This window comes from Oncorhynchus keta, chromosome 19 (assembly GCF_023373465.1).
Source record: "Oncorhynchus keta strain PuntledgeMale-10-30-2019 chromosome 19, Oket_V2, whole genome shotgun sequence".
Lineage (NCBI taxonomy): Eukaryota > Metazoa > Chordata > Actinopteri > Salmoniformes > Salmonidae > Oncorhynchus > Oncorhynchus keta.
The window spans coordinates 2,297,183-2,306,361 of record NC_068439.1 but is presented as its reverse complement, the minus strand read 5'-3'; the positions used below and the strand labels follow the sequence as shown (position 1 = coordinate 2,306,361).

Below are 9,179 nucleotides of genomic sequence, written 5' to 3'. Positions count from 1 at the left end.
CCAGTCCTCAACTGGCAGCTTCATTAAAAGTACCCACAAAACACCAGTCCTCAACTGGCAGCTTCATTAAATAGTACCCACAAAACACCAGTCCTCAACTGGCAGCTTCATTAAATAGTACCAACATTTTAAATGTTCAAATTAGACTTTTTTAGATGATAAACGTGGATTAGCTAACACAAAGTGCCATTGGAACACAGGATGGTTGCTGATAATGGGCCTCTGTACGCCTATGTAGATATTCCATAAAACAATTATAATTTACAACATTAACAATGTCTACACTGTATTTCTGATCAATTTGATGTTATATTTTATTGGATGAAAAAATGTGTTTTTCTTTCAAAAACAAGGACATTTCTAAGTGAGCCCAAACTTTTGACCTTTGACCCGGTAGTGTACATGTACAGTACATATTACCTCGACCTACCACATTGACTCAGTACCGATACCTATTTTTCCTTTACTTAGTAATTTTAGTTAGTTAGTAGTTTTTTGTTGTTGCTTACTTTTCAAAACTCTGCATTGTTGGTTAAGGGCTCGTAAGAGAGCATTCTGCATTTTACGGTAAGATTGTATTCGGCATTTTACTGTAAGGTTGTATTCGGCATTTACGGTAAGGTTGTATTCGGCATTTTTCGGTAAGGTTGTATTCTGCATTTTACGGTAAGGTTGTTCTCTGCATTTTACGGTAAGGTTGTTCTCTGCATTTTACGGTAAGGTTGTATTCTGCATTTTACGGTAAGGTTGTTCTCTGCATTTTACGGTAAGGTTGTATTCAGCATTTTACGGTAAGGTTGTATTCAGCATTTTACAGTAAGGTTGTATTCAGCATTTTACGGTAGGTTGTATTCAGCATTTTACGGTAAGGTTGTATTCAGCATTTTTCGGTAAGGTTGTATTCTGCATTTTACGGTAAGGTTGTTCTCGGCATTTTACGGTAAGGTTGTATTCAGCATTTTACGGTAAGGTTGTATTCGGCGCATGTGGCAAATAAAATTACATTGCATTTGATTTGAATGAATGATAATGCAATATAAGTTAGTTATCCCTATCAAGTTTAGGCGAATGATAATAATAATAATAATATATGCCATTTAGCAGACGCTTTTATCCAAAGCGACTTACAGTCATGTGTGCATACATTCTACGTATGGGTGGTCCCGGGATCGAACCCACTATCCCTGGCGTTACAAGCGCCATGCTCTACCAACTGAGCTACAGAAGGACCATATAAGTTAGTTATCCCTATCAAGTTTAGGCTAATGATAATGCACTATAAGTTGGTTATCCCTATCAAGTTTAGGCTAATGATAATGCACTATAAGTTGGTTATCCCTATCAAGTTTAGGCTAATGATCATGCAATATAAGTTAGTTATCCCTATCAAGTTTAGGCGAATGATAATGCAATATAATATAATAATAATAATATAATATATGCCATTTAGCCGACGCTTTTATCAAAGCGACTTACAGTCATGTGTGCATACATTCTACGTATGGGTGGTCCCGGGGATCGAACCCACTACCCTGGCGTTACAAGCGCCATGCTCTACCAACTGAGCTACAGAAGGACCATATAAGTTAGTTATCCCTATCAAGTTTAGGCTAATGATAATGCACTATAAGTTGGTTATCCCTATCAAGTTTAGGCTAATGATAATGCACTATAAGTTGGTTATCCCTATCAAGTTTAGGCTAATGATCATGCAATATAAGTTGGTTATCCCTATCAAGTTTAGGCTAATGATAATGCAATATAAGTTGGTTATCCCTATCAAGTTTAGGCTAATGATAATGCAATATAAGTTGGTTATCCCTATCAAGTAGATAATAGTCGTAGCTTCACAGTCAGAACCCAAACAGAACACTCGTCTCAAAGAGATATTTAAAGGTATTTATTACACAATAAAGAGAACAACAATACCCAAATTTTTGCAAAGATTCACAGACTGACAGACCATAGATTACAGCCCCCCACCCCCAAAAAAACGAAGAAAAACAAAGGAGAGAGAGAATTCAACAGAGAATAACCCTCCCGTTCTGACATAGCAGACTCAGAATGCTGTAGAGTGTAACGGGAGAGAGACTGTGCACGTCAGTGTCCGTCTAGAACACGTGGGTTCCTGGCTCTATTAATAAAGTATTGGACAATAACTTTCAATCTTTTTTTCTTTTCTTTTCACAATATACATTTTCTCAGAGACCCCAACTCATCTCCCACCCTTATGTCCGATCTCAGAGTCATATCATCTATTTGCTCTTCAACTGCCCCTCCACGGTTCACCAGCCCCCCTTGTTACTTATGTCCCACGTGTTTACACATCGTAAAATAAAAATGCCATTTCCCTCTGATACACATGGTAAAAAACAACAGGCGTAAAATTCACCTTTAATTATTGTAACCCCATGAGTTCAACCTAACCCACGTTGACAAGCGATCTAGCATGTCTTACAACAGAGAAAATAACACGGGAGGAGGAAGAGGAGGAGAGAAGAGAGGAAGAAAGAGAGGAAAATGTGGATTCTAACTGCTCGAGTCAAAACACCTTCCTTTTAAAATCTGCATCAACAATTTAAAATCTAACATGTTGTATTCAACAAATCAAACTCTGTAATTCTAATATAAATGTGACAATAAATTAACGTGTTTTTTTTTTCATTCTTTTTTTTCTCTCATTTTATTCATCTTAATTCATTTAGGTTTTATTTATTATGAGGTCTGCATTGTTACCAAGAAGTGATATGGTTTCACAGCTGCGTGAGCTTTGGGTTTTAGTCGTGTTAGCTCTGGCCATTTGGTTTGACTTGCCCAGTGTCTGCCTGGTGACTGGTGCTTGTATCTGCTATCAGAGGTAGAGTACTGAGGCTATTTGCCACAAAGAGGTTGTAGCAAAAACAGACAGACAGATCAAGGAGAGGAGGAAATGGAGAGAGAGAGACAGATCAAGGAGAGGAGGAGATGAGAGAGACAGATCAAGGAGGAGACGAGATGGAGAGAGAGACAGATCAAGGAGAGGAGGAGATGGAGAGAGACATATCAAGGAGGAGAAGAGATGGGAGAGAGACAGATTGAGGAGGAGAGGAGATGGAGAGAGACAGATCAAGGGGGGGGATGATCGAGAGAGAGAGATCAAGGAGAGAGAGGAGATGGAGAGAGAGACAGATTGAGGAGGAGAGGAGATGGAGAGAGACAGATCAAGGAGGAGATGGAGAGAGAGACAGATCAAGGAGGAGAGGAGATGGAGAGAGAGACAGATCAAGGAGGAGGAGATGGAGAGAGAGACAGATCATGGAGGAGAGGAGATGGAGAGAGAGACAGATCAAGGAGGAGAGGAGATGGAGAGAGAGACAGATCAAGGAGGAGAGGAGATGGAGAGAGAGACAGATCAAGGAGGAGAGGAGATGGAGAGAGAGACAGATCAAGGAGGAGAGGAGATGGAGAGAGAGACAGATCAAGGAGGAGAGGAGATGGAGAGAGAGACAGATCAAGGAGGAGAGGAGATGGAGAGAGAGACAGATCAAGGGAGGAGGAGATGGAGGAGAGACAGATCATGGAGGAGAGGAGATGGAGAGAGAGACAGATCAAGGAGGAGAGGAGATGGAGAGAGAGACAGATCAAGGAGGAGAGGAGATGGAGAGAGAGACAGATCAAGGAGGAGAGGAGATGGAGAGAGAGACAGATCAAGGAGGAGAGGAGATGGAGAGAGAGACAGATCAAGGAGGAGAGGAGATGGAGAGAGAGACAGATCAAGGAGGAGAGGAGATGGAGAGAGAGACAGATCAGGGAGGAGATGAGATGGAGAGAGACAGATCAAGGAGGAGAGGAGATGGAGAGAGAGACAGATCAAGGAGGAGAGGAGATGGAGAGAGAGACAGATCAAGGAGGAGAGGAGATGGAGAGAGAGACAGATCAAGGAGGAGAGGAGATGGAGAGAGAGACAGATCAAGGAGGAGAGGAGATGGAGAGAGAGACAGATCAAGGAGGAGAGGAGATGGAGAGAGAGACAGATCAAGGAGGAGATGAGATGGAGAGAGACAGATCAAGGAGGAGAGGAGATCAATAGAATGATTTAGTAGTAGAGGTTTCCAAGGAATAACTTCTTCTTTTTAAAGGTTTTTCATTTGTTTTATCCAGGTTTCGCCGCTAATAACAGTGAATTAAACACACATCGGTTTTATATCTTTTTAAATACATGACTTAATACACAAGTGTTAAACAGCTGCTTCTTCACAGCTTTCATAGGAGACGTAAGGAGATGGAGGATTTACTTCAGCCGTTTAGAGTCAGGGACAAGAGCAGGTGGTTGTACAAGAGGAGGAAGAAGTGGAAGAGAATAATATAATCCCCGACAACAATATCAACTTTCTGGTGGAAACCACGGAAACCATGTAACAACTCCTCTCCCTCAGAGAGGTCAAAAGTCAAATACGTTTCTATTAGCACCAAAGTATTGTGGGTAGAAGAGTCTTCTGTCTGTGTACGGACCAGGAAAGGGGTGAGTGCTCTCTTTCTATCAATAATAAGAGGTATGTTGGAACTCTGTGTGGAGGTTCAAGGAACTAGCAACATTCCACCCTGCATACCACTGCTGGCTTGCTTCTGAAGCTAAGCAGGGTTGGTCCTGGTTGGTCCCTGGATGGGAGACCAGATGCTGCTGGGAGTGGTTTTGGAAGGCCAGTAGGAGGCACTCTTTCCTCTAGTCTAAAAAATATTCCAATGCCCCAGGGCAGTGATTAGGGACATTTCCCTGTGTACGGTGCTGTCTTTTGGATGGGATGTTAAGCGGGTGTCCTGACTCTCTGAGGTCATTAAAGATCCCATGGCACTTATCGTAAGAGTAGGGGTGTTAACCCCGGTGTCCTGGCTAAATTCTCAATCTGGCCCTCAAACCATCACTGCCACCTAATAATCCCCAGCTTCCAATTGGCTCATTCATCCCCCTCCTCTCCCCTGTAACTATTCTCCAGGTCGTTGCTGTACACGTCAACTGACCTGGTACATAAATAACAAAGCACATGGATCGAAAACACATTGAATTCTGTTTTAGTCGCTGTGAGAAGGTTCAAGGAAATTAGTCATTTCAAATGACTCGAGGTGATCTGACAAAGCAGGAGAATGGTTAACGTTTCCCCATTGTTGTGGGTCACGACCCTGACCAGGGGCCAAAGGGCAATATAGTGCACTACTTTTGACCAGGGGCCAAAGGGCAATATAGTGCACTACTTTTGACCAGGGGCCAAAGGGCAATATAGTGCACTACATAAGGAGTGGGCGGTCGTTTCATTCGCCATTTAGAATCTAATATCAAATAGAAAAAAGCATAATTCACTTCATGATGGGAAACTCCCAAAATGGATTTTATTATTTTTCCATATTAGTGATTATTGCTGCTATTTTGAAGCCTGGGAATCCAAACTAAATGATTCAGTTTAAAAGGGAAATGTCATTTGGATTCCCAGGCTATCTATTTGGTTTTAAAATGTCAGAAAATCACCTGTCTCATTTACTTTGACACATGTCCTTATAAATGGTGTTTTCCCAGCCTACACTGAGCAGGACTGGTCCAGTACTGGACAGAACGTTTCCCAGCCTACACTGAGCAGGACTGGTCCAGTACTGGACAGAACGTTTCCCCAGCCTACACTGAGCAGGACTGGTCCAGTACTGGACAGAACGTTTCCCAGCCTACACTGAGCAGGACTGGTCCAGTACTGGACAGAACGTTTCCCAGCCTACACTGAGCAGGACTGGTCCAGTACTGGACAGAACATTTCCCAGCCTACACTGAGCAGGACTGGTCCAGTACTGGACAGAACGTTCCCCAGTCTACACTGAGCAGGACTGGTCCAGTACTGGACAGAACGTTTCCCAGCCTACACTGAGCAGGACTGGTCCAGTACTGGCCAGAACGTTTCCCAGCCTACACTGAGCAGGACTGGTCCAGTACTGGACAGAACGTTTCCCCAGCCTACACTGAGCAGGACTGGTCCAGTACTGGACAGAACGTTTCCCAGCCTACACTGAGCAGGACTGGTCCAGTACTGGACAGAACATTTCCCAGCCTACACTGAGCAGGACTGGTCCAGTACTGGACAGAACGTTCCCCAGTCTACACTGAGCAGGACTGGTCCAGTACTGGACAGAACGTTTCCCAGCCTACACTGAGCAGGACTGGTCCAGTACTGGCCAGAACGTTTCCCAGCCTACACTGAGCAGGACTGGTCCAGTACTGGACAGAACGTTTCCCCAGCCTACACTGAGCAGGACTGGTCCAGTACTGGACAGAACGTTGCCCCAGCCTACACTGAGCAGGACTGGTTGTCAAGTACTGGACAGAACGTTCCCCAGCCTACACTGAGCAGGACTGGTCCAGTACTGGACAGAACATTCCCCAGCCTACACTGAGCAGGACTGGTCCAGTACTGGACAGAACGTTTCCCAGCCTACACTGAGCAGGACTGGTCCAGTACTGGACAGAACGTTTCCCAGCCTACACTGAGCAGGGCTGGTCCAGTACTGGACAGAACGTTTCCCAGCCTACACTGAGCAGGACTGGTCCAGTACTGGACAGAATGTTTCCCAGCCTACACTGAGCAGGACTGGTCCAGTACTGGACAGAACGTTTCCCAGCCTACACTGAGCAGGACTGGTCCAGTACTGGACAGAACGTTTCCCAGCCTACACTGAGCAGGGCTGGTCCAGTACTGGACAGAACGTTTCCCAGCCTACACTGAGCAGGACTGGTCCAGTACTGGACAGAACGTTTCCCAGCCTACACTGAGTAGGGCTGGTCCAGTACTGGACAGAACGTTTCCCAGCCTACACTGAGCAGGACTGGTTGTCCAGTACTGGACAGAACGTTTCCCAGCCTACACTGAGCAGGGCTGGTCCAGTACTGGACAGAACGTTTCCCAGCCTACACTGAGCAGGGCTGGTCCAGTACTGGACAGAACGTTTCCCCAGCCTACACTGAGCAGGACTGGTCCAGTACTGGACAGAACGTTCCCCAGCCTACACTGAGCAGGGCTGGTCCAGTACTGGACAGAACGTTTTCCCAGCCTACACTGAGCAGGACTGGTCCAGTACTGGACAGAAAGTTTTCCCAGCCTACACTGAGCAGGACTGGTCCAGTACTGGACAGAACGTTTCCCCAGCCTACACTGAGCAGGACTGGTCCAGTACTGGACAGAACGTTCCCCAGCCTACACTGAGCAGGACTGGTCCAGTACTGGACAGAACGTTTCCCAGCCTACACTGAGCAGGACTGGTCCAGTACTGGACAGAACGTTTCCCCAGCCTACACTGAGCAGGACTGGTCCAGTACTGGACAGAATGTTTCCCAGCCTACACTGAGCAGGGCTGGTCCAGTACTGGACAGAACGTTTCCCAGCCTACACTGAGCAGGACTGGTCCAGTACTGGACAGAACGTTTCCCAGCCTACACTGAGTAGGGCTGGTCCAGTACTGGACAGAACGTTTCCCAGCCTACACTGAGCAGGACTGGTTGTCCAGTACTGGACAGAACGTTTCCCCAGCCTACACTGAGCAGGACTGGTCCAGTACTGGACAGAACGTTTTCCCAGCCTACACTGAGCAGGACTGGTCCAGTACTGGACAGAACGTTTCCCAGCCTACACTGAGCAGGACTGGTCCAGTACTGGACAGAACGTTTCCCCAGCCTACACTGAGCAGGACTGGTCCAGTACTGGACAGAACGTTTCCCCAGCCTACACTGAGCAGGGCTGGTCCAGTACTGGACAGAACGTTCCCCAGTCTACACTGAGCAGGACTGGTCCAGTACTGGACAGAACGTTTCCCCAGCCTACACTGAGCAGGACTGGTCCAGTACTGGACAGAACGTTTTCCCAGCCTACACTGAGCAGGGCTGGTTGTCAAGTACCGGACAGAACGTTTCCCAGCCTACACTGAGCAGGACTGGTCCAGTACTGGACAGAACGTTTGCATGTGTTTCATGAGAACATTCCTGAAACAGGTTTTGATTGGAGCTTGAATAACACAACAAGGATACGTAACCGTGGTAACGTCATGTGAACCTCTTTTAAAAAATCTTCAGGATCCAGGATTTTGGTTGTTTCTTCGTTGTCTGTGTCTGAAATAACACCTATTTTCCCTATACAGTGCACTACTTTTCAGGAATAGGATGCCATTTGGGACACAGGTTCTGTGTCTGTCTTTGGCAGTCTTCAGGGTTTACAATGAATTCTTCTGTAACTGTACTGGTTCTGAGAGTGCGACTGTGTTAAAGCTCCTTCTACATTTGGAAAGTTAGTTTTCTAGTATTTTCTAATGTTTTCTTTCTTTCTTTCTTTTGTTTGTTTGTTTGTTGTTGTAACAAATAAAACTAACAAAAACAAAATACATCGTCCAGTAAGGTGTCTGTGGCTATTGAAAGAAAAGTTATTCATGACCTCTTGTTATTTCTGCTCAGTAATAAAACGGTATTAACAATAAGTTATTTAGCTACACTTTCTGCTTTACAGAAACGAAAAGACACAGATACGCTAGCACTACCAGTACACATGTAGAAAAACGTGTAAATTATGGCTCTACACTGGAAAAACATTTGCCAAAAGAAGCATGCCAAAATAACATTTGTGACAGTGCAAATACATCGATGTAGGTTCCTGGTACAAAACATTTAGGTTAGCATTCCGTGAAACATGCTAGTTCTCAGAAGAGATCTGAACCAGTCGTAGAGTAGCAGAGTAGCAGCTCTGAGGAGATAGCTTGTGTCTTTTCTTCTCGGACAAACGTCCTTCTTTAAAAGTACTAGGAGGTAACTACCACTGACACATACACACAGGAGACAGGAAACAGCTCAGAAACATGATGCTTTCTCTCTCTTTTTGCTAGAAAGAGGAGGGGACTGAAGTTGTGGTTGGTTAAAGTAATATACATCGTCACAACTGTCCAACACATTCAATAAACATTGGAGACGGTACAGGTCAGAAGTGTAAAACACCATCACATATACAAAGGAAAAATAACAAGAAACATGTTGGTAGGTGGTGTCTGGAGTTGAGGACAGAGTTGGTTCAGAGGAGATGGAGGAGTTGGACAGGGAGAGAGTAGAGTTGGTTCAGAGGAGATGGAGGAGTTGGACAGAGAGAGAGAGTAGAGTTGGTTCAGAGGAGATGGAGGAGTTGGACAGG

General features: G+C 45.0%; 1 long non-coding RNA gene across 1 annotated transcript in view; it reads left to right on the top strand.

The window, feature by feature from the left end:
* Positions 1-8,641: 8,641 nt before the first annotated feature.
* Positions 8,642-9,179, top strand: part of LOC127909109 (uncharacterized) — a 1,727-nt gene continuing 1,189 nt past the window's right edge. Inside the window, exon 1 of the long non-coding RNA XR_008069728.1 lies at positions 8,642-9,179. This exon is cut by the window's right edge and continues 72 nt beyond it. This is a non-coding gene — a long non-coding RNA (uncharacterized LOC127909109).